Raw genomic sequence first — 26,957 nt, 5'->3', positions numbered from 1 at the left:
TACCATCAGTACCTTTTGGATTATTACCCCACCATTATGACTTCATCTAACTTCAGTTACCTCCCTAAAAGAATTATCTTCTATCCCCTATAGTAAAATTAAGGGTTAGGGCTTCAGCATATAATTTTGGAAAGGGGTACACAATTCAGTCCATAACAACATCTTAAGACAACTTTCTTTGATTTTCAGTCTCTCATTAATACTGTCCCCTTTGTCTAGGAATTATTCAAATTTCCTTAATTAAAAATTTTTTAATGTTCTTACATTATATTCTCCCTTTGTTCTCTTTACTTCTTATTTGGTGTTTCTTGGAAGTGAAGACACCTTTCCTCGTGTTGTATTGATTACTCTCCCTCCTATAACACAGCATCTTCTCCCATGACTCTCCTGAAATGGTTCCCTTTCTGTTGATGAAAGTTTAGTCATCAAATCAGATGGTTTCTTTTCAGTTCCCGTAGGCTTTTGCTTTTTGGAAACAACTGACTCCATTAAATGGTGCTTCTTTTAAAACTACTTCCCTTGATATCTTAGAGCACGTTTATGATTTCTATTGGCATACCACCTAGCTTCTTTTTGATCATTCTTTTTTTTCCACTTGTTTCTCTACTCATTCCTTGACTGTAGATACTACACAGTCTTTTTCTCATCTCCTATATACTATGTCTCACTCCAGCAGCTTTGTTTGCCATTTAATATATTGTCTGTTTTTTCAATTGCCAGGCACCTTCCTTATGTTACCAGCATCTGTTGCTCTTTCTTTTGTCATTTCAACCTTCACTATGCTCTTTGAGCTCTCACAAGAGATCTATTTCACACAGGAATCTCAGTGGAAAATACTAGTAAGTTATTTCTCTGCTAAGTAAGCCCTTAGAGATCATGTGGTCCTGAACCATCTTGTAGCCAAGTCATCTGGAATATGTGGCCTTCAATGTCTCCATAGCAGAGCACCAAACAAAAGGAACACTGGTTCCTAATGATCTAAGCTCAGAAGTGACACAATTTATTCTGCTAATTTGCCACTGGCCACAACTATTCAAAGAACAACAGTCTAACTACAAAGAAGGATGAAAAATGTAGATAAGCACATAGGATAGCTGATAAACCTTATCTCAAGGTGACACCATCTCTCATCAAGCTCTTATTTCACAGAGAAAACACAGACCATAAAGCAAAAACACCCCTAACTTTTTCTCTTTACACACAAGGATAATTTTTCTGCATAGTTTATAAATACCTATTTTCACTTCCTCTGTGTCTTCCACTTATTTTCCCATCTCATCAGTATCATTAAGGTTTTCCTCTTTAGCAACTTTATTTTGACATAAGAATATGTGAAAACTGCCACCCCGCCACATTAAAAAAGCGCTCTTTCTTAATGCCTAATAATTCTCTAGCTACCTTTTTTCTCTCCCTAATTTCACCATACAATTTATCAAAAGTTGTCTTTATTCTCGTGGTATATATTTTCTTAACTTTATGTATCTGGTGACTCATGTAATTTGACTATTTTCTTCTTACTAATCTGCATGGAGTTGCATTCACCAGTATTTATTTGTGATTAAATTGAATGAATATTGTTTGATCTTTATGTCAACTTACTGCAATATTTGATTTTATTAATCAGACTTGTCATCTCAAAAAAATCATTCACTTTAACAACAGCAGCATCTTAATCTGCTGCTTTTTCCCTCCTGTCTCTGGACTACCTTATCGCTTCTACTGGGCACTCTCACTTTGCCCTTTACCAAGAGATACGTGTTTTTCAAAAGCTTGCTTTTGCCCTTGATAGATGGTCTCATCTGCTCTTGTGATTCCAGCCACCATCTATATCACAAATCTTGATCTAAGCCTTACATATCTCTCTCCTGAGTCCCTAACACACTGACATGCTTACTGAAAATCTCTGCCCAAATATACCATGAATACTTAAAATTAATTATGTGATATTACTAAAGATTAATTTTACCTTCAAAATTGACTTCTTCTATTCGTCTCTGTATATCATTTATACCACTACCATTTGTACAGTTGTCCAAGTGGGAGACTGGGGAGACGCTAAAGACTCTGAGCACTGTATAATCATCGCTCACCATCACAATCAAATCAGTAACCAGGTACTGTCTAAGCTCAACTCCTAGTATCTCTCAATATTGTCCAGTTTGACAACCTTATTATGACTACTTGGTTCTGTCTCTACATTTTCTCTTTTTAATGGAACATAAACGGTTCTGTCTAGTCAAAGGTATGGTTTTCTCAGTAGTCATGTATGGATGTGAAAGCTGGACCATAAAGAAGGGTGAATGCCAAAGAATTGATGTTTTTGAACTGTGGTGTTGGAGAAGATTCTTGAGAGTCCCTTGGACTGCGAGGAGATCAAACCAGTCAATCCTAAAGGAAATCAATCCTGAATATTCATCGGAAGGACTAATGCTGAAGCTGAAGCTCCGATACTTTTGCCATCTGATGCGAAGAACTGACACCTTGGAAAAGACCCTGATGCTGGGAAAGATTGAAGGCAGGAGGAGAAGGGGACGACAGAAGGTAAGATGGTTAGATGGCATCACCGACTCAGTGGACATGAGTTTGAGCAAGTTCCAGGAGATGGTGAAGGACAGGGAAGCATGGAATGCTGCAGTCCATGAGGTCACAGAGAGTCAGATAAGACTAAGCTACTGAACATACACATAAACAGTTTCTTAACTGAAAGTTATGCCTTAATCTTTTAACAGAATAAATATTCATTGAGTATTTACAACACTGGTGGGTAAGGACATTGTTCACATGGAGTTTACTATGTAGTAAGGAAAATAAACTGTAAAATATAACTATACTTATCATAGGTAACTGGACATTCAGGTTTCATAAGAACTTATAGAAAGGGAATTTAATCTCTAATGGAAGTCATAAAAACCAGAGGTTCAACATTTATTTTGAACTTTAAATGATGAGAGTGCATTAACCAAATATTGAATGGTTAAAGAATGATACAAATTGATGGTATAACCTGGAAAATTTTAGGCATAAGAGACAACATTTAAAAAAATGAAACTATTGAGTAGCTGAAAATTTATGTAAAGAGATGCTAAGTAAGGATAGAGGCACCAGATATGGGTGGGATTAGTCAGGAGCACAGAGCTTGCTTTTTCCCAGAATTAAAGAGAAACTATCAAAGAGCTCTAACCAGTGGAATGAAATTCAAGTTGCAATGTGGAGAATAAATAAAAGAGGAGAAAGTGAACAGGGATGTTATATCTGAGTAAGAAATGTAAAGGGTAAGACAATGGACATAGAGAAGAATGGGCTAATATATATATATACAGCTTTCCTTCTCCTGCGCTTCGCAGGTGTGATAAAGAAAATGTCTTCCAATGCAGAAGATATAAGAGATGTGAGTTGAATCCCTGGGTTGGGAAGATCCCCTGGAGGAGGGCATGACAAACCACTCCAGTATTCTTGCCTGGAGAATCTCATAAACAGAGGACCATAGTGGTGGGCTATGGTCCATAGGGTCACAAAGAATCAGATATGACTGAAGCGACTTAGCACATAAATATAGTATAAATGTGATAAGTCTTGAGACTATTCCAATCAGAGTTCAGAGAGGGGAGAAGAGTAAAGAATAACTCTCAGTTTCTTGTTTGGTCAATTGAGGTTAAAACTGTTTGCAATAAAAAGAATCAGCTTTGTGTTGTTGTTGTTCAGTATCCCAGTTGTGTTCAACTCTTTGTGACTCCATGGACTGCAGCATGCCAGGCCTTCTGTCTCTCAGCATCTCCCGGAGGTTGCCCAAGTTCATGTCCATTGCATCGGTGATGCCATCCAGCCATCTCATCCTCGAAAGCCCTCTTCTCCATCTGCCCTCAATCTTTCCCAGCATCAGGGACTTTTCCAGTGAGTCAGCCATTTGCATCAGATGACCAAAATACTGGAGTTTCAGCTTCAGCATCAGTCCTTCCAATGAGTATTCAGGGTTGATTTCCCATAAAATTGACTGGTTTAATCTCATTGCTGTCCAAGGGACTCTCAGAAGTCTTATCCAGCACCACAGTCTGAATGCGTCAATTCTTCAGCACTCCACCTTCTTTATGGTCCAACTCTCACAATCGTACTTGACCACTGGGAAGACCATAGCTTTGACTATACAGGCCTTTGTCAGCAGGGTAGTGTCTCTGCTTTTCAACACATTGTCTAGGTTTGTCATCATTTTCCTGCCAAGAAGCAATTGTCTTCTAATTTCATGGCTTCAGTCATCATCCACAGTGATTTTAGAGCCCAAGAAGAGGAAATCTGTCACTACTTCCACATTTTCCCCTTTCTATTTGCCATGAAGTAATGGCACCAGATGCCATGACCTTAGTTTTTTTTAATATTCAGTTGTAAGCCAGCTCTTTCACTCTCCTCTTCCACTCTCATCAAGAGGCTCTTTAGTTCCTCTTCACTTTCTGCCATTAGAATGGCATCAATCTCATATCTGAGGTTGTTGTTTCTCCTGCCTATCTTGATTCCAGCTTGTAACTCATCCAGCCCAGTTTCTCATGATGTGCTCAGCATATAGGTTAAACAAACAGTGTGACAGCAGACAGCCCTGTCGTACTCCTTTCTCAATCTTGAACTAATCAGTTTTCCACACAGGGTTCTAACTGTTGCTTCTTGACCCGCATACAGGTTTCTCAGGAGACAGGTAAGACGGCCTAGTATTCCCATCTCTTTAAGAGCTTTCCACAGTTTATTATGATCCACACAGTCAAAGGCTTTGGCACAGTTGATGAAACAGAGTTAGATGTTTTTCTGGAATCCCCTAGCTTTCTCTATGACTCAGCGAATGTTAGCAATTTGATCTCCAGTTCTACTTCCTTTTCTCAACCCAGCTTAGACATCTGGAAGTTCTTGTTTCACATAGTGCTGAAGCCTAGCATGCCAGATTTTAAGCATCACCTTACTTGCATGGGAGATGAGTGCCATTGTCCAATGGTTAGGACATTCTTTGGTACTACCCTTCTTGGGAATTGGGAGGAAGACCTTTTCCAGTCCTGTGGCCACTGCTGGGTCTTCCAGATTTGCTGACGTATTGAATGCAACACATTGATGGCATCATCCTTTGGGGTTTTGAATAGTTCTACTGGAATTCTGTCCCATCCACTAGGTTTATTAACAGCAGTGCTTCCTAAGGCCCATTTGACTTTCCTCTCCAGAATGTCTGGCTCTGGGTGGCTGACTACACCATCATAGTAATCCGGTTCATTAAAATCTTTTTTGTACAGTTCTTCTGTGTATTATTTCCATCTCTTCTTGATCTCTTGAGTGTCTACTAGGTTTCTCCTGTTTCTTAGCACATATGTATAGCACATATGTACTTACAGTACAGTTATGACAAGTCTTGGGGACTGTTCCAATCAGAGTTCAGGGAAGAGAGAAGAGTAAAGAATGACTCTCAGGTTCTTGCTTGGTCAACTGGGGTTAAAATTGTTTGCAGCAAAAAAAATCAGCTTAAGTTATTTATTTTAAGTGTATTCTGCATCTATAAAAATAAGTTTGAAAGATTAAGAAAACTGTGTCTCCTTAGGTTTTGCATATCTTTTATTATGTCATGTAAATTCCCTTCTTTTTTTGTATAAAAGTAGCATCAACATATATACACTATCTTGTGTAAAATGGATAGTTGGTGAGAAGTGGCTGTATAACACAGGGAGCCCAGCCTATTGTTCTGTGATGACCTAGAGAGGTGGAATGGGAGAAAAGGAGGGAGGCTCAAGATGGAGGTGATATATGTATAATTATGGCTGATTCATATCATTGTATGGCAGAAACCAAAACAACATTGTAAAAATTAAAAAACAAAAAAAAATTTAAAGAAAGGTTATGAAAAAACAAGAAAGAAGCAAGAGAAAATAAGATCTTATGAAAAATTGTGAGTAATCTTTATCTGTTTTTGTGCTTACTACAAATTCCTGTTGTTTCTCTCTTTATATGTTGATACATATTCTGAAATATCTTCTCATTCCAACTGAGTCAACCTGTGAGCATTAAGTTTAACTAATAACTCAGACAAACCTAAAATTGGTTCATCTACAGGAATGACCACCATATTAGAGCATTTATTTTAGTCTCAAACTTAGAGAAAACTTCCTAGTTATTCCCATTATGTCAAAATATCAGTGACGCTTTAAAATGCATCATATGGAGTTTGAATACTTGAAGTACCTGCTCATATTCTTTAAGGCACTTTAAATAGGAAAAATAAATAGAAGAAAATTTAAGACAAAACTTCCCCAAGATAAAATGGATATATATTTTTACCATATGCCTTTACTTAGGAAAAACACATGTTAAAGAATTTTAACAGTATCCAACTTGGAAACAAAATGCAAAAATTTTCACCAGTAAATCCATGCTCAGTAGAGCTCTGATTTGGTATTTTATCAAGGCTTACACAACAATCTCTATTTTTAAAATATTTATAAGTAACCCATTTTGTAAGAAAATACCTATCTTTTGTCATAAGAAATATGACACTTTATATTTTTATTCCAACCTACCTTTCATATGTTATTTTCTACCATTTGATCATCTATATCCTATGTTCTATGGCAACTTACTGTAGTATTCTTGCCTGAAGAATCCCATGCACAGAGGAATCTGGCAGGCCATGGTCCTTGGGGTCACAAAGTCAGACATACATCCTATGTTCTTGGGCTTCCCAGGTAGAGCTAGTGATAAAGAGCCCACCTGCCGATTCAGGAGACATAAATTATGCAGGTTCAGTCCTTGGGTGAAGAAGATCCCCGGGAGAAGGAAATGGCAACTCACTCCAGTGTTCTTGCCTGGGAAATCCCATGGGCAAAAGAGGCTGACTGGCCTGCAGTTCATGGACTCACAAAAGAGTCAGACATAACTTAGCAACTGAACAACAAACCCCATGCTCTAGTCAAGGAAAACTCATCCACAGTCCTTTAAATATTCTGTGTTTTTTCGTTTGTCCAGGATGTTCCTTCTGCCTGGTATGTCCCTGACCTTCTCTCTACCTGGATAATTCCTCCTCACATTCAAAACCTAATTCCAAGACCTCCTCATTCCTGACATTCTTGTCAATATCTCCAAGCAGGGTTATTTACTCCAAGTTCTGTTTTACTTTTTTTATGATCTATTTATTTAATAGCCTTTTCCTATTCAATTTTAATGAGTTGTTTATGAATCTCTCACACTCTTCTTTGAGTTTCTCTGGACTTGATTTTTTCTTTTATCTATGGCCCATAAACACAGTGCCTGCTCCATTATAGGTACTCGACAAGTGTTGGCTGAGTGAATAAAGACACCTTTTATCACCAATATTTTGTGAAATTTCATTTAAAATGATATCAAATTACCCTTTCTTTCCTAACTTAATTTCTAGTACTGTACAGTACTAGAAACCCCAAAACATCATCAGTGGCATACAGAATCCATGTTCTCACTAGACTTCATGCACATAGTCAACTCCCTTATAATCTTATCTAGCATACAACTGTCAGACATGTTTTTTAAAAAAAAAGGAAAGAAAAATAAGATGTATCAACTCCTCACCTATTGAAAAACTTCCAGATTTCCATTCCTATTGTATCGGGTTTAATCTTTTCTACTTATTTTGCAAATAGCCTCTGTCTTAATCTGTTCAGAATTGCCTTTCCACCTTTGGCCTTTATTTTCAAATGCATTCATAGTTATCTGCATTTACCCACAGAACCTAAGCATATTTCTGTTTCTTACGCTAGTTTTCCCCTCTCAGAAGTCAAAGAGGCAAGGAATATTGTGATAAAAATATTTTAAAAAATAGAAAGATGTTAGAACTTATTTCTGTTGGTCTGGGGAAATTACTACCTGAATTGAAATAATTCTGGCAACTGAAGGGCTCAGACCAGTCAACTTTGTTTACTTCATACTCAAATCAATATATTGTCTTTACCTGAGTGCTGGTTACATTTAGAGAAAAGTCCCATGAATACAGTGAATGAACAAAGCCACTATCTGAGATGTGGCTGAGTCCTTAGTATAGCACCTGGGGGAATGGTGAGCATTGGTCAATATTTCCTGATGGATGACTCAATAGCTCTGGTTAAGCCTTATCATCAGAAGTCAAGATTTTTTAACAAGCTTCTCAGAGTTTTCATCTCAAAGAAGAAACTAAAGAAAACCAGATTGCAGGAATTTCAAATTGTAAAATGTTCTGGTTGTCAAATTTAAACAGGGAGATCCTGTGCAATGGGAGGCCGGCTGGTGCCAATTTCACATTTTGTTCTCTGGTTTCTGGGTGAAGCTGCTCTGCCAGGGAACTGACAGGTCGAGAGCACTCCAGCTTCCACGACACACCAGAACATTCTATGTTCATACTGTTCCTGCCTTACATAGGGAAGGACTATATTCACCATGAAAAGAGTTATGATTACTCACCAGTAGAGATTCTTCTACTTTCTGGGTGCCCGTGTTAGAACCTGGCTGAGTCAAAACTCCCCTAACATAGATCATGTAGCAAAATGAGAAGACTATCACCTAATATGGCCAAAGAAGATTAAGGGTATTGGGCCCAACTGACCCCAGGAGGCACCTCTAATTCAGACTGTGATCAAGGAGCTTTACAGCACATAAGGGATTCAAAAAGCATATTAATCCACCTCCAGCAATACTGCCAATTTAAAAGAATGATTAACCTTCTCTCCCACTTGATTCAACCTGACGTATGTATTACACACTCCAAATGCTAGCAGACTCTATGCTTACGGCTCCCATTATGTAGCACAGCACTTAGTGTCCATGAAAACTTTAAGAAGTAATTACTTTTGAGACCTTAAACATTTCACATGGGAAAGGAAGAAAAGAAAGAAGGTACAAGTAAAGGGAACTAGGAAAAAATAAGAAAATACCCCCAAGTAGAAGCATGTTGATTCCAAAAAGAATTTAAAGGTGATATAAATGATACTAGATGAGTATTTGCTGTTTCTGCTTTAAATAAAGCATCCTGTTCTATTCAGTAGGTGTTGTACTTGTTTATTATTATCTAACATCCTTTAAAAACCTCTTGAAGAGATATAGTAATTCTGATATTCTAAGCACCTCACTGGATGCACAGCACAAGCCGATCGGAGTCATGGGTGTAATAGACACTGCAAAGGTTCTTGAATTCATCTCTTACTTCTGGTCTCTGAAACTCAGTCAGTCTTCAACTCCATGTAGTGTTCATAAAACTTAGTGGACATAGAACACTAAGGACACAGAAGGTACTCAAGATTGTAGATTCTTGCAAAGCGGGTATTTACTTTGTGTTGTTCAGTTGCTCAGTGGTGTCTGACTCTTTTATGATCCCATGGACTGTAGCCAGCCAGGATCCTCTGTCCATGGGGTTTCCAGGCAAGAATACTGGAGTGGGCTGCCATTTTCTTCTCCAGGAGATCTTCCCAACTCAAGGATGGAATTCACGTCTCTTTATGTCCCCTGCATTGGCAAGTGGATTCTTTACCATTGTACCACCTGGGAAGCCCAGACATTTGCGGCTAGCATGCAAATATCTTCTGTTAGGAAAACAAATATATTTTATTTGCAATGACACTTTCTTGTAAATTCTGTACTTCTAAAGAAGAATATGTGGTGAACAAGTTATGTTTGCCTCTCTGTGTTACTTTATCAGCAGTACTCATGTAAGGGTGCTTCTATCTCAAGCAGTTACCTCCTCGTGATTTGCATTTCAGACCTTCCTAAAAGTATGTTTTCATTCTCTTCCCTTCCACCCCATCCCTATTCTACTTAAAATGTTGTGATCCTCTTAAAATGCAAAGAACCCTGGAAAAATAAGAAGAAGCAAGAATTTTGTCATTGCCAGCTCTGGTATGAACATATCAGAGGCTAAATTATAACTAATGAAGCCAGAACTGGAATCCATATCTGTCTGACTTCAGAAATCAGACGTGTAGCGGCTACAATCTGATGAATTAGAACTCAGATCAAAGCCTAGAGTGGAAAAGAGTCTTCTGATCGAAAGAGGAAAGTAAACAAAAGGCAGCATTTAATTGTGTAATAATTAGTAAGTGAATGATGATGGTGTTTTTACAGAACAGAAGATAAGACAGTGTTTGAATAAAACAGTTCAAAAGTGAAAGTCGCTCAGTCGTGTCTGACTCTTTGCGACCGCATGCACTGTAGCCCACCAGGCTCCTCTGTCCATGGAATTCTCCAGGCCAGCATACTGGAGTGGGTAGCCATTCCCTTCTCCAGTGATTCTTCCCAACCCAGGGATCGAGCCCAGGTGTCCCACATCGCAGGTGGATTCTCTACTAAAAGTCTGAGCCACCAGTTCAAAGTGACACAAAAGTATAATTCAATCCGCTTGAGCTACAACCCATCCTAAACCACACCATAACATACTGATTTGAATTACACTGACATAAGAAGATCTGGTTTGAATAAAGTTTTATTTCAAGGACTGAAGTTTCCCCAAAGAAGGGGTGAGCTCTTATCTTAAGAAATACCAAGTGATCAAGAAGCCAGGGATAGTGGTGTTAACTGATCTAAGTACAGGAATTTGTTTGGCAAAAGAGAAGCACCAATCAGAAAGAGAAGTGACCAAAAATTACTTAACAAAACAGCTTCAGAAGTAGATTTTTAAATCTGCTTTTAGATTAATTAATTGCTAGAAAAATCTTATTTAGTTTATTCAGAGGAAATTTGTGCAAGCCTCTGAAACCAAGAGGTTTTTAACACAAATGATAAGGTCACTAGACACTTATTCAAGAGTTAGTACTTCCTCAAATGGCAACAATATAGTCATTTCTGACTAATACACTACCAAGAAGTAACTTGTGTCTTTAGGAAACTAGTATGAAGGAAAAACATCTTACAATGAACATTTTTGCCAGTGATTCTTTGATCTCATAAGTGTGTTAATTTCTCAAAGTTGGGGCTGGATCCTACCTCTAGGAAATGCTCCTTGAAACATTACACTGAAAATCTCCTCTTTTATTGCTTATTGTAAACACTGTATATGTTATTAGAATGCCAATAAAAAGCATAGTCCATGAAATTATTTTTCTAGTCATGAAATTGTGGAGAATAAAACTGGCATTTGTATTATATTTCTGCAAAGAGAGGAAGTTCTTTTCTACAAAGGCTTCCCTCAATGTTAACTCTGGAGAGAAGTATTTGTAGTTGTCTCATGGCTTAGTGGTAACAGACTTGCACTTTTCCAACTGTTTCTATTATGGAAAACAGGGTACACTTTGGACAGAGAGTTTGTGCAGTGGTAGGGAAAAAAAATAAAGAAAGGAAAAGTACCCTTATTAACACTGTCCTTTAACAAGCTCAGCTAATGGGCTTCGGGCATTCTAAACATCAGCAATTTAAAAATAACTTTAAATTTATGTATTTCTTCCAGTCAGATGAAAAGCTAAGGTATGTGAACCTTAATTTTATGGTTTGGGCAGATACAGAGTTAGATTACTCCCTGTCAAAGCAGAAATCAACCTCTTACAGGGAATAAGTGCTAATTAAGAAAAGCAGAGTATTACATTAAACAGATCTTTCTTTCCTGTGTACTTTGGGTGCATAAGCTCTAACCACAGTCTCCAGAGTGACCCTTGGTGTTCCTTAATGATGCCAATGTGGGATTCTGTCCAATTAGTGTGCTACTGAGAAAGTCAGAATGGTGAAGCTTTCCACTAAGGAGGTGGGCTAGGGAGGCAAATGCAGTCAGGGAATATTATCTCTCTCTTGTGTGTCTGTTAAAAAACAGTATCCTCTCATGAAGCTTCTATCCCTTCTCATTTTTTATGCATATGTATAAGTTTGTATGTGTAAGTTTTTCAGGGCTTCTCTAATGGCTCAGTGGTAAAGAGTCCACCTGCAATGCAAGCGATGAGGGTTCAATCCCTGGGCAGGGAAGAACTTCCAGAGAAGGAAATGGCTACCCACTTCAGTATTCTTTTTTTTTTTTTTTTAATAAATTTATTTATTTTAGTTGGGGGCTAATTACTTTACAATATAGTAATAGTTTTTGCCATACACTGACATGAATCAGCCATGGGTTTACATGTGTTCCCCTTCCTGGACCCCCCACCCACCTCCCTCCCCATCCCATCCCTCTGGGTCATCCCATTGCCCCGGCCCTGAGCCCTTGTCTCATGCATCGAACATGGAATGGTGTTCTGTTTCACATACGATAATATACATGTTTCAATGCTATTCTCCCAGAACGTCCCACCCTCACCTTCTCCCTCAGAGTCCATAAAATTGTTCCATGCATCTGTGTCTCTTATTCTGACTCGCATATAGGGTTATCGTTACCATCTTTCAAATTCCATATATATGCATTAGTATACTGTATTGTTGTTTTTCTTTCTGGCTTACTTCACTCTGTATAATGGGCTCCAGTTTCATCCATCTCAGTAGAACCGATTCAAATGTATTTTTTTTAATGGCTGAATAATATTCCATTGTGTATATGTACCACAGCTTCCTTATCCATTCGTCTGCTGATGGACAGCTAGGTTGCTTCCATGTCCTGGCTATTGTAAACAGTGCTGCGATGAACATTGGGGTACACGTGTCTCTTTCAATTCTGGTTTCCTCGGTGTATATGCCCAGCAGTGGGATTGCTGGGTCATATGGCAGTTCTATTCCCAGTTTTTTAAGGAATCTCCACACTGTTCTCCATAGTGGCTGTACTAGTTTGCATTCCCACCAACAGTGTAAGAGGGTTCCCTTTTCTCCACACCCTCTCCAGCATTTATTGCTTGTAGACTTTTGGATAGCAGCCATTCTGACTGGTGTGAAATGATACCTCATTGAGGTTTTGATTTGCATTTCTCTAATAATGAGTGATGTTGAGCATCTTTTCATGTGTTTGTTAGCCATCTGTATGTCTTCTTTGGAGAAATGTCTGTTTAGTTCTTTGGCCCATTTTTTGATTGGGTCGTTTATTTTTCTGGAATTCAGCTGCAGAAGTTGCTTGTATATTTTTGAGATTAATTGTTTGTCTGTTGCTTCATTTGCTATTATTTTCTCCCATTCTGAAGGCTGTCTTTTCACCTTGCTTATAGTTTCCTTTGTTGTGCAAAAGCTTTTAATTTTAATTAGGTCCCATTTGTTTATTTTTGCTTTTATTTCCAATATTCTGGGAGGTGGGTCATGGAGGATCCTGCTGTGATTTATGTCAGAGAGTGTTTTGCCTATGTTTTCCTCTAGGAGTTTTATAGTTTCTGGTCTTACGTTTAGATCTTTAATCCATTTTGAGTTTATTTTTGTGTACGGTGTTAGGAAGTGTTCTAGTTTCATTCTTTTACAAGTGGTTGACCAGTTTTCCCAGCACCACTTGTTAAAGAGATTGTCTTTTCTCCATTGTATATTCTTGCCTCCTTTGTCGAAGATAAGGTGTCCATATGTGCGTGGGTTTATCTCTGGGCTTTCTATTTTGTTCCATTGATCTATATTTCTATCTTTGTGCCAGTACCATACTGTCTTGATGACTGTGGCTTTGTAGTAGAGCCTGAAGTCAGGCAGGTTGATTCCTCCAGTTCCATTCTTCTTCCTCAAGATCGCTTTGGCTATTCGAGGTTTCTTATATTTCCATACAAATTGTGAGATGATTTGTTCTAGTTCTGTGAAAAATACCATTGGTAGCTTGATAGGGATTGCATTGAATCTATAGATTGCTTTGGGTAGTATACTCATTTTCACTATATTAATTCTTCCAATCCATGAACACGGTACATTTCTCCATCTGTTAGTGTCCTCTTTGATTTCTTTCATCAGTGTTTTATAGTTTTCTATATATAAGTCTTTTGTTTCTTTAGGTAGATATATTCCTAAGTATTTTATTCTTTTTGTTGCAATGGTGAATGGTATTGTTTCCTTAATTTCTCTTTCTGTTTTCTCATTATTGGAGTATAGGAATGCAAGGGATTTCTGTGTGTTAATTTTATATCCTGCAACTTTACTATATTCATTGATCAACTCTAGTAATTTTCTAGTAGAGTCTTTAGGGTTTTCTATGTAGAGGATCATGTCATCTGCAAACAGTGAGAGTTTTACTTCTTCTTTTCCTATCTGTACCACTTCAGTATTCTTGCCTGGAAAATCCCATGGACAGAGAGGCCTGGCAGGCTACAGTCCATGGGGTCCCAAAGGAGTCAGACACAACTTAGTGACTACACAACAACAAGCTTTACAACTGTCTAATAAGAGAAAACTGAAAATGCCCCATAAAAAATAAAACTGCTTCAACAGAGAAAGGTCTCTCTTTTCCAGGTGAAGGGATATAGACTTAATACCAGGGAATAACCATCCGTTGAAATAACTGAAACAGAGATGCTTCCAAAATGTACTTGTGGTCCCACTGATCAGGCTATAAGTAATTATAATTATTATTTCTTAAGATTATAGTAGATAAAAAGGTCTCAGGAGTATGCTAAACAGCTTTAACACTTGCTTACACTTGGTGTACTGTTTTTCTCCTCCTAGGTGGTACTAGTGGTAAAGAGCCAGTTTGCCAATGCAGGAGATGTAAGAGACACAGGTTCGATCCCTAGGTCAGGAAGATACCCTGGAGGAGGGCATGGCAACCACTCTAGTATTCTTACCTGGAGAATCCCATGGACTGAGGAGCCTGGTGGGCTACAGTTCATGGGGTTGCAAACACTGAAGTTACAGAAGTGACTTACCATGCGCTCACATTCTTCCAGGCTCCAACCAACAGTAGCAGTAACAGATATCCAGATCTTAAGAGGATAGAACTATAATGGCACGTTAAATATGGAAAGGAAGAACCAGCAATGGTTACTAGATATATATGTATAATCATAAAGCAAATCTGCATCATACTAGGGAATAAGCTTCCCCCAAATGAGTGGACAACAAATACTTGCTCCTCTTAGTGAACTCTAGAAACAGCTTTGAAATTATCAGTAACCACTACTTATGAAGCAACCAATAGTTTCATAACTATTAGTTTATTTATATTAGATTAATTTATATTAGAGTTTATTTAATGCAGTTGCTCACAAATTTTATGAAACTTTGTAGTGTTCTGTGCTTGTTTAAATGACATGCTTTCCTAAGCTCAATATCAGTGTTTTTATATTGTGCAAACTAAGAAATTACTGGGGGATATCTGGTAAGCTTGACAGGAAACCTGAGATGTCAGCAATTTGCTGGTTAGGATTTCAAGTGGCTCATACCGTTAACCTTCACCAGGAATAATATTGGTGGACAGAGCCACAGGGAATGCCCATCCATCACATTCACCCAGGATAATGTGAGTGAGAATCAAAGGGCAGTGGGACAAGGACCTCTATGCTCAGATTCCACTACCAAGAAATGGCTTCAGTCAGGCCTTGTCACGGAAGAAAATAACCCTTTAGGAATCAGATGGAATTCTATTTTCAGTTTTAGAGGAGGGAGGATACTATTAATATTTAAACATTGATGAAGTGTGATTCTTAACGCCTCTTTGTTACTGGGTTTATATATAGGATTTCACTTGGTAAGCGATTCAACAGATTTTACAGAGGAAATGTTTTTTAATGGCATTTTTGTGGCACAGTAGATAGAAGTGAGGTCAATATTTCTTTTGAAAAACTAAACTAAAAAATTTCTAGAAAGTCATGATTCATTCTAAAAATATGCTGAGTCAAAGGAACATGAAAATTGAAGGGGTAGAAAAAGAGGGCTAGACTTCCCTGATGCTCAATTGGCAATTTCTTCTGGTGTCAGAACATGGCTGTGTAACAACTTTAATCCCAGTGGATTGTCAAAAAAAACAAGAATCTTCAGATTTTAGTAGCCCCTGATTACTGCCTTTGCCCCCATGCTAAATCCCCTCCTCCACACACTTTTTTTTTTTTACAATTTGTCCTCAGGAGTATTTTCCTTTACACAATTATTGCAGCAGTTTCTTAGTCTATTGGCTGCCAATGCAAACATTCCCCTGTTTCCTCACCCTGTGTAGATCCCTTCCACATTGACCTGGGCTTGGTCATGTGACTTGCTTCACCCAGTGGCGTTTCAAGTGCTGAAACTTGAATAGTACTTGTGCATTAGGGTTTGTCCTCTTGGAAATCTGCCATGTTAGGAAGCCTGTCTAGTCTAGTGAAGACACCTGGCCCAGCCCACAACCAGCACAAAATGGCCAGACACATGAAAAAAAACAGCCTCGGTCCAGTAGCCAGATGACAACAGCCTCAGTAGTCACCTCAGATAAAAGTAACATAGATCCACCCAGCAGGTCCCAACCCAATCTGCTGATTCCCAAATTTTGTGGAGATAAAATACCTACTGTTTTAAACCACCAAGTTTAGGAGTGGGTCATCACACAGGAATAGATACAGCTATCTTCACTGTTAGATTATCTTCCCATTTTATATCATGTGCATGCGGGATCAGTTGCTCAGTCATGTCTGACTCTATGCAACCCCATGGACTGTAGCCAGCCAGGCTCCTCTGTCCATGGGATTCTCCAGGCAAGAATACTGGAGTGGGTTGCCATTTCCTTCTCCAGGTGATCTTCCTGACTCAGGGATGGGAAGGTGGATTCTTTACCATTGAGCCACCTGGGAATCCCCATTTTTATACCATATTCCCCTTCCAATAAATGTTCCTTTATCCAAGATTCTAGAAAAGAAATAACAACTGATAAGGCTGATATAGCCTAAACATTTTTTTTTAAGTTTTATAAACTTTTAAAATATATTAACACAATCAATATTTATTTTTATCACAAAATTATTTTCTTCAGTCAGCTTAAGAATTAATGCAGAATTGTAGTAAATTTATAAATTTGGAGGCTCTAAAAATATGTTACTCCTTGGATTCAGTCCTAGTGTACTTTATGTGGCATTCACCTTTGCAAAATAATTCCAGGATATTTTTTCAATACTCATTTTAAAACTTTGGCCTAAAAACATTTTTACCTGGAAAAAAATAATACATAATTCCACTTTCAGCTATTAAGCCACAGTTTCCTTATTTTCTAAATTACCTATCTGTAATGAAGACTATGCATAGAGTACAAGACTGTCATAACTAGGAGGAAGGTAGTACAGAAAGGCATTGCCCAATCTTATCAGTATATTAAAGTGGGCAGTCATGGACACCTTGAAGACTGGAAAAGGAGACTGATACAATGCAATGATTACTGTAAGGATGAGGATAATGGTTCCTATCATTTTATTTTAAATATGGATGGCAGAATATTCTGGGGAAATGATGCTGGCTACAGAGAAGATTTTTATCTCTGAATATCCCACCCCTCCCATAAACAGTCACAACCCCACCAAAGAAAAGAAAGAAAAGCATCTAGGATAGCAAAATCAAAGATCCACAGATAACATCTACAACAAGGTGTCCATATGAACTGCAGCATACAACCAGAGAGGAACAAATCAACAGGAAAAAGACCTACATATGTGTATCACAAAGTGTGGGATAAAGTTGAGGGAAGAAAAGGTGATTATATCTTTCAGGAGAGCCAGAGGGTCCTGTGATTCAAGAACTCAAAGATTTAAAAACTTAACTGAGAACAGCGGCAGAAGCTCTGAAACTGGGAGCGAACATTGCAGGTGCCACTTTTCAAGTGAGAGCAAGCACTTCGCAATATTCTGAGAGTGCCTTGCACTCTGGGATCAAAGAAACATTGACACCTATCAAACCAAAAAAACCCTTCCAGAACAAATCCCCATACTCAACACGGACAGGAAAGAGGAGGCCTGGATAAAAGGAAATAGGAGGGCAGAGGAGGAAGATTTTAGAAATTATTAGGGTCACTTTTTAAAGTATGTCATGAAAACAATAGAAGATATGAAACTTGGAGTTTTAAAGCTAAACATTATATTCTGATCTATGCTTCCTTCCTAAAGTGGAAATTTATTTCATTTACAAATAAGCAACAGAAGAGTATTCCATTCATTTCCCATAGAAAATAAGTATGGAAATAAAAGAAAAATGAGAAGAAAGTTCCAGCAAATCCTGAAAGCATGACAAAAAGACATGTCCACAGAACAAATAAAATCTTCTGCCTGATATTTCAAAAAAAAAAAAAAAGAAATTTTAAGGATAGAGACTGTTTTTATTTTTAAAAAATACATAAAAGACAGAAAAACCAAGAAATGAAGTAATTGGAAAGTAGGAAGTTTTGAAAAGGTGAAAGATTTCAGTGAGTAAATTCTTTAAAACAAAGTCCTGACTTGAAAGAAGGTTAAACTAGAAGGAACACAAGTTTGAATAAACACAGTGAATAATGTCTCCTTGGAGAAATGCTGACTTCAAGTCCAGCAGGAGGAATGAACAAGATGTTCCTATTATATCTTGTCATACAAGAGAGCTGGGAAGATTATCAAGGACTACTGTGGATGTGTCAGAAAGACTCAAGAGCCAACTTGAACAGGATCCATGAACCTAAAAGGGGACAATCTGTGCATTGATATTTATAACAACCTCAGTGAAAACAACATAGAAAAAAATGCCTAATTGGTACTCCTTGGAAGCTTCTCTGGACTCCATCTCTCTCTCTTTTTCCTTTTTTTCATAAAACTTCTTCATAAAATAAAAGAACTTATTCTGTCTTTCCTAATTAACTGTAACTCAGGGCAACCAAATAATTGATGAAATAATATTCTATCTAGTAAGAGAATAATAATAATCTAATTAGTAGAATATCACCATTGGGTACTGTAATAAGTTAATGGATCTGTGCATTGGTCATTAATGGCTGCAACATCACAGTAAGACACTTTTTAATTCCTTTTGGAATTAATCAATTTTATCTACAAAATAAAATTACCAAAAAATCAAACCTGAATTTGGTCAATGCTCTAGATCTACCTACCTACTGTCAGTAAATAACACGGGCCAAAAGAGCATCATGAATACATAAGCATGAAGGGGATGCAATCAGCATAAGCCACACAGTTGGAAATCTTACTGGATTAATTCTTTGAATTCAGTGACAAGTGCTTGCAAGACATATGAGCAAATTGAGTTCTTTTAAACCTATAGTTGGGCTTACCTGGTGACTCAGTGGTAAAGAAACTGCCTGGTAATGCAGGAGAGCAGGAGACACCTGTTCGATCCCCGGATCAGAAAGATGCACCGGAGGAGGGAAGGGCAGCTCACTCCCATATTCTTGGCTGGAGAATTCCACGGTCAGAGGAGCCTGGGAAACTAGGAGGCAGACACAACCGAGTGACTAACACGTTCACTTTCAGGTTATTATATATGTAATTATATATGTAGAACACGAACTCCTTTAAGGGCAGTGACTAGTCTCATCAACATCGAATTGACCTCAATATCAGTGCTTTCAAAATGTGTGTTGCCTAGACTATGTTTGACAGTAAAAAGTTATACAAAACTCTATTCCAACTAAATAATAATTTGAAAGTACTAGTCGTTCAGTCATGAACAATTCTTTGCAACCCCATGTACTATAGCCAGCCAGGCTTCTCTGTCCATGGGATTCTCTAGGCAAGAGTATGGAGTGAGTTGCCATTCCCTCCTCCAGGGGTCTTCCTGGGTCTCACCAATTACAGGCAAGTTTTTACTGTCTGAGCCACCAGGGAAGCCCCCAGATAATAATGATATTACTACTACTACTAATAATAATATGAACTAGAGTATAAATGGGAGAATACAGATGACACCGGAAATCCCAGACTATAAAATAAATTATCTCAAAGCCACTGGCCAATCCATTGACTGAATAGTTGTTTGTGAATTGTTCACCATTTAAATGCATAATGGAAAGAAGTGTTAAAACAAATTTTATCAAAACATACAATTTTTATACCTATAATTTTTGAGATAAACTAACCTGTAAAGTAGAAATAGATGTGATAGAAAGTATTCATTCAGGTTCCTAAATGATCCATTCCCTATATTTCCCTATAAAACAATCAATTATAATAATCTGTCAAGTATTCACCAATCTCTCCTTCCTTTATTTTCCAAGGTTTGGTATCACTACAAAGTCAAATCCTGTTGCAGAATATAGCAATTTCAAAACCCTTCATCAATGTTATTCACTAGGATAAAATAATAAGAAAATTAGAAAATCACTGGTTAAGTGCTAAGAAATGATCCTTCAGTGATTCACTCAAGGTGGGCCAGCATTCAAACTATACCAGAGTTAGAATTTGAATTCCAGAGTAGACCATTAAACCACAGCTCATCTTCTCTTTTTAAAACTATTAGAAATAAACCTGTTGCCTGACCTTTAACATTCTGCAAAGCGATCATATTTAGATTTTTTGTCTCTTTTAACTTCCCTAGCCCCTTTCTCTACTTTCAGAATAGTGGTTGCCAGATAACTACAGTGAGCTCAACAGATGTTAGTCAATGGGTACAAACTTTCTAGTTAAAAGACGAATAAATCCTGGGAATCTAATGTACAGCATGATGACTATAGTTAACAGCATTCTATTGTGTACTTGAAAGTTTCTGAGAGAGTGGATCTTACATTTTCTCACCATGCACACACACAAAAGGTAATTAATTGTGTGAGGTGATGGATGTGTTAACTAACCTTATTGTAGTAATCATTATGCAATATATACTTGTATCAAATTATAATGTTGTATCCCCTGGAGAAGGAATGGTTACTCACTCCAGTATTCTTGCCTGGAGAATTTTATTGACAGAGGAGCCTGGTGGGTTACAGTCCATAAGAACTCAAAGAGTCAGACATGACAAAGAGTTGGACACAACTGAGCAACTAATACTACTGCTACTACTACACCTTAAACTTACACAGTATTACATGTCAATTACATCTCAATAAAGCTAAAAAGGGAAAAAAGGACTCAAATGGAACAGGGAGAGGCTGGTGGAGAAAAGCCACGGCCTTGAGCAGCGCTGAGGTGAGCTGGGAGTCATGGGCCTATGTTAGCACTGCTGGGTAGGAGCTGTTCCCACATGAGAGGAGGGGGCAGGGACAGGGCAGCTGTGAGTCTTATTGCAAATCCTAGGGAGCCCCAGGCAACTTTTCAAAGTTAGATGATGAAAACCAATAAATGAGATTATATGAATGAATTACATAAATGCCTTTATTCTACTTACAGTGCTTTGGGCAACTTCTTCCATCTAAATGCTGCTCCCTGTGGTTTTCAAATCAGGAACTTTTTTTTTTTAATCTATTTTTTTACTTTACAATATTGTATTGGTTTTGCCATACATTGACATGAATCCGCCATAGGTGTATATGTGTTCCCCTTCCAGAACCCCCCTTCCACCTCCCTCCCCATCCCATCCCTCTGGGTCATCCCAGTGCACCAGCCCCGAGCAACCCTGTATCATGCATCGAACCTGGACTGGCGATTCATTTCATGCATGATAATTTACACAGATTTTAAATATAGACTTTGTTCCAGTGTTATTCTTCCTTTTGACTTCAATGTAAGAGCTATTGGGCTATTTGGTGTCCCTGTGAGGGGATAAGCAAATGCTTACAGAGGGGATAAGCAATCCTAGAATTGCTCAATCAACTTTGTATTTTGATTTAAGGGAAAACTAAAAGACCTTCCTGTCCCAAAGTATCTCTGCTCTGTGGAGATTGGAGGTGCCCTGCAATTGACTAAAGATACTGTTTATTTGTTTAAACAGTTAAATGAGTAGTTTCTATTTAACAGATGAGCAGATTTACAGCAGTACCTACTCACTCCATGACAGAGCTAAGAGAAAAACTCTCAGGGAAAGAAAAACAATATGGGCAAAACATCAAGGTTCCATGGGATACTGATGGGATTGTAAAACTTACAGAGGTACCTAGAAACCCTGGGTATTTAGTCATAATATCAACAAAGGATGTTGGAAAATAAAACAATACTCAAGTCAGAGGATGAATTAAATAGGTGAAGCGGTCCTTTATGTTCTTTTCCCTTCTCATATACCTCTGCTTTTTCCTGTCCAGAATCTGTTCTGTATCCTCAGTAGGCCTACACATAAACATACACACACACGTGCGTGCACGCGCACAGAGAGACTTGTGTGTGTAGTGCACACACACACACATACATAAATTCATGTACACATATATAAAGTCTGCTCAGTTAAAGCTTAGCTTTTAATAATAAAGAAAATGTATAGTGCCTTATAGTTTATAGATTTTTAAAATACTTGCACTTTAATAGAAAACATTTAATGTCTAAATATAAGAAGTCATTTCTGACACTGGAGGTTGACAGTTTCACAGAGAAAACTTGGGGAGCACAGAGACAAACCTGACCTCTCTCCACCCACCATCTCCCACAGCCTTGAGAAAAGTCACCAACACAGTCTCAGTCCCTCTGCTAAGTCAAAATCAAGTTTACCAAAGTCCCAGTTTCAAAGAGAATTCCCTACCTCGTGTTAGGAAATACATGTATTTTATTTGTTGAAGAGAGATGATACAAAGGAGAAAATCATCTGAAATTATAAGGTATAGCATTTAATCAACAGATATTTAAATTTAAGGAAAAATTAAATCATAATTTGATATTATATGTGGAGTTTTATTTTCTAAAGGATATTTTGAAAAGCTCAACTCCTATTTTAGCTTAAATTTTCAGAGAATATACTTGGTGTAAAAGAAGAATGCCTTCCATTATTGTGCTTTTATTACAAGCAAACAAGGATTTATATTCCTTTTCAAGAAATTACTGTTTGATAATAGAAGAATAAATACTTTATATTTTTAGAAACAACAGGCAGGCTACTGATATCTTTGATTAGCTTCAATAAATTTGAATGGTTCCTATCATCCACTCTTTAACTTGTACCTGACCTGCTTCGTTCCTGGAAATCATTCAGTCCAGACTTCTAAATATGCAGTTCACAGAACCCACCACCAGAGGGCAATAAAGATGTTAAAAATCTTGAAGCCATACAGTGAAAACGCGAGCCAAGCAGAAGTCATTTCAGTCTATCCGACTCCACTGGACTGAAGCCCACCAGGCTCTTCTGTCCATGGAGATTCTCCAAGCAAGAATACTGGAGTGCGTTGCTGTGGCCTCCTCCAGGGGATATTCCCATCCCAGGGATCGAACATCTAACCTGCTTTGGCAGTCGGGTTCTTTACCATTAGTGCCACCAAATAGTGGGAATTTAAATAAAAGCAACATTTCATAATATGCTTTCCCGACCCATGTTATATATAATAACTTAATGAACTATAAATACATGGGTTCTGAAAAGTCAGCAGCACACTTCACTGGTCAGTTTCTGTGACAAGGGGAACATAATTTGAGTGCAGAAAAACAGTATACTTGCATCTTAAAATTTCACCCCCCACAGAATCTATACTCTTTTGAAAAATGGTAAGAATAATGGCTTTCTGTGACTCAATAACCAGCTAACATAATCAAGTGTAGAATTTATCTTCCTATGATGCTCAAATGCACAGGAAAAATGCATATCTAAGAGAATGGATAAGCTCTGAGTGACACATGAAAATGAATAAATCTTCAAATGGGAAAAGTATAACATCTATAAGGAACAATTTTCACTGTACTAGTATGGATGTACACATAAATAGTCTCTAAGAAATAGAGGAAAACAACAGAATGGGAAAGACTAGAGATCTCTTCAAAAAAATTAGAGATACCAAGGGAATATTTCATGCAAAGATGGGCTTGATAAAGGACAGAAATGGTATGGACCTAACAGAAGCAGAAGATATTAAGAAGAGGTGGCAAGAATACACAGAAAAACTGTACAAAAAGATCTTCATGACCCAGATAATCACGATGGTGTGATCACTCACCTAGAGCCAGACATCCAGGAATGCGAAGTCAAGTGGGCCTTAGAAAGCGTCACTACGAACAAAGCTAGTGGAGGTGATGGTATTCCAGTTGAGCTATTTCAAATCTTAAAAGATGTTGCCGTGAAAGTGCTGCACTCAATATGCCTGCAAATTTGGAAAACTCAGCAGTGGCCACAGGACTAGAAAAGGTCAGTTTTCATCCCAATCACAAAGAAAGGCAATGCCAAAGAATGCTCAAACTACCACACAATCGCACTCATCTCACACGCTAGTAAAGTAATGCTCAAAATTCTCCAAGCCAAGCTTCAGCAATATGTGAACCGTGAACTTCCAGATATCCAAGCTGGTTTTAGAAAAGGTAGAGGAACCAGAGATCAAATTGCCAACATCCACTGGATCATCAAAAAAGCAAGAGAGTTCCAGAAAAACATCTATGTCTGCTTTATTGACTATGCCAAAGCCTTTGACTGTGGGGATCACAATAAAGTGGAAAATTCTGAAAGAGATGGGAGTACCAGACCATCTGACCTGCTTCTTGAGAAACCTATATTAAGGTCAGGAAGCAATGGTTAGAACTGCACGTGGAACAAAAGACTGGTTCCAAATAGGAAAAGGAGTACATCAAGGCTGTATATTGTCACCCTGCTTATTTAACTTATATGCAGAGTACATCATGAGAAACGCTGGGCTGGAAGAAGCACAAGCTGGAACCAAGATTGCCGGGAGAAATAGCAATAATTTCAGATATGCAGATGATGCCACCCTTATGGCAGAAAGTGAAGAAGAACTAAAAAGCCTCTTGATGAAAGTGAAAGAGGAGAGTGAAAAAGTTGGCTTAAAGCTCAATTCAGAACACTATGATCATGGCATCTGGTCCCATCCCTTCATGGGAAATAGATGGGGAAACGGTGGAAACAGTGTCAGACTTTATATCGTTGGGCTCCAAAATCACTGCAGATGGTGATTGCAGCCATGAAATTAAAAGATGCTTACTCTTGGAAGGAAAGTTATGACCAACCTAGATAGAATATTAAAAAGCAGAGACATTACTTTGCCAGCAAAGTTCTGTCTAGTCAAGGCTGTGGTTTTTCCAGTAGTCATGTATGGATGTGAGAGTTGGACGGTGAAGAAAGCTAAGTGCCGAAGAATTGATGCTTTTGAACTGTGGTGTTGGAGAAGATTCTTGAGAGTCCCTTGGACTGCAATGAGATCCAACCAGTCCATCCTAAAGGAGATCAGTCCTGGGTTCATTGGAAGGACTGATGTTGAAGCTGAAACTCCAATACTTTGGCCACCTCATGCGAAGAGTTGACTCATTGGGAAAGACCCTGATGCTGGGAAGGATTGGGGGCAGGAGGAGAAGAGGATGATAGAGGATGAGATGGCTGGATGGCATCACCGACTTGATGGACATGGGTTTGGGTAAACTCCAGGAGTTGGTGATGGACAGGGAGGCCTGGCGTGCTGTGATTCATGGGGCCACAAAGAGTTGGACACAAATGAGCGACTGAACTGAACTGAAGAAACATAAAAACGACTTCTAGAAAGTAATTTGAGGTAGAAGGGAATTAACATGGATGAGAAAAAAGAGTTTTTTTTTTGAATAGTTTCATTTATTTGGGTTTTTTTATTTGTTTTACTTATTTGGTCTTTGCAATATAAGGAAACAGTGGTTTTCAGACCAGTGTCCCAAAGGAATAAAGGGAGTGAGAATTATACTGGAGCCCAGGTAATGTTTGATTACCTTGTAATAATACTGTAATAATAATACTGTTTGATTATCTTATAGTAGGTGCATGTGTGCATGCTGCAGTCCCTCAGTCATGTCCAACTCTTTGAGACTCAATGGATTGTTCACACCAGAATCCTCTGTCCATGGAACTTTCCAGGCAAGAATGGAGTGGGTTGCCCATTTCTTCTCCATATAATAGATGAAATGATAGCCAAATCATTTGAACAACAAGCATCCTCTCTGAAAATGATCTTAAGCCATCAACCTTAACTTATATATTAAAGAAAGCAGAGCTAGAATAATGTTTTCTTTGGAGAGAAAAATAAGATTCTGGATCAAATCAATAATGTCAGCAAATCTCAGTGGTATAAAATACTCTGATTCCTGTCATGCCTCTAGAAGAGGGAAAGCTGAGTGATAATTTCCCCAGATTTTATATTGAACACAAACATTTTAGATAAGAGGCATCTCAAGTTAAAAACAGGGTTTCCCACACGGCACTAGTGGTAAAGAATCTGCCTGCCAGTGCAGGAGATGTGGGTTTGATCTCTGGGTTGGGAAGATCCCCTGGAGGAGGGCATGGCAACCCACTCCAGTATTCTTGCCTGGAGAATCCCCGTGGACAGAGGAGCCTGGAGGGCTACAGTCCATGGGGTCTCAAAGAGTTGGACATGACTGAGTGACTTTCACTTCACTAATAAAAAGTGTTATGGATTTTTTCTTGAGTAGTCTCCAATATGATAGCTGACAGGAGTTCCTCTTTCCTTCCCAAATATATATGGGGATATGGAGGTGGGTACGAGTCAGAAGAACTATCTAAATAAAGCATAGTAATCAATACTTTGTTTCCTTTAAAATAGAGATGTCTATATAAATTGTTTCCATTGGATGATGTTTAATATCAGTTCTTGAAAATAGAAATGACAAATATTTTAAAATTTGTACAATTCATCTTGATTGGCTATAAATTATGTTCCTTTCTACCAAAATTGAATTGATGTATTATTTGAACATTTCAACTATGAATTGCAATTCTGTAGAGTCAATAACTGTGTATTATTTATCAGTATATTTCCTACAAAAATGCATGGGGTATAATTAATAGGAACTCAATAACACTTGATTGGGTATATCACTGACTAAAAGAATATAACAACAGATACAAGACAATTCTAAATTATCCTAAATCAGAATAATTTTTACAAATAATAATCATCTGAAATTACCAATATATTTTTGAGGACTTACATATTACTAATTACAAATGTAGAAATCTTCAAAGAAATATCAGGTTTCCAGGTTATTTTTGATAGTAATTATAGGAAAAAATGCATTCTAATCATGGATATTTCCTTTACAGATTCCTTAATTTATATTGCGATTAAGTCATGATAACTTTATGGCTTAAATTTCAACTACATCTTTTAATGAGGAAACCTCTTAGGATTTTCCTACCTCTTGCTGCTGTTTTCTTCCTTT

At 37.9% G+C, this 26,957-nt stretch overlaps 1 long non-coding RNA gene across 1 annotated transcript; it reads right to left on the bottom strand.

Annotated features, from left to right (window-relative positions):
* Positions 1–297: 297 nt before the first annotated feature.
* Positions 298–2,585, bottom strand: LOC145511122 (uncharacterized). Its single transcript, XR_014057523.1, has 2 exons — positions 1,967–2,585; positions 298–404 (listed from the first exon to the last, which is right to left on the bottom strand). It is a non-coding gene; the product is annotated as an uncharacterized LOC145511122 (long non-coding RNA).
* Positions 2,586–26,957: the final 24,372 nt, after the last annotated feature.

The sequence above is a fragment of the Giraffa tippelskirchi genome, chromosome 6 (genome assembly GCF_054371585.1).
Source record: "Giraffa tippelskirchi isolate mGirTip1 chromosome 6, T2T-mGirTip1v1.2.pri, whole genome shotgun sequence".
Lineage (NCBI taxonomy): Eukaryota > Metazoa > Chordata > Mammalia > Artiodactyla > Giraffidae > Giraffa > Giraffa tippelskirchi.
The sequence above is the reverse complement of the archived record's forward strand: the minus strand, read 5'-3'. Positions and strand labels throughout refer to the sequence as shown.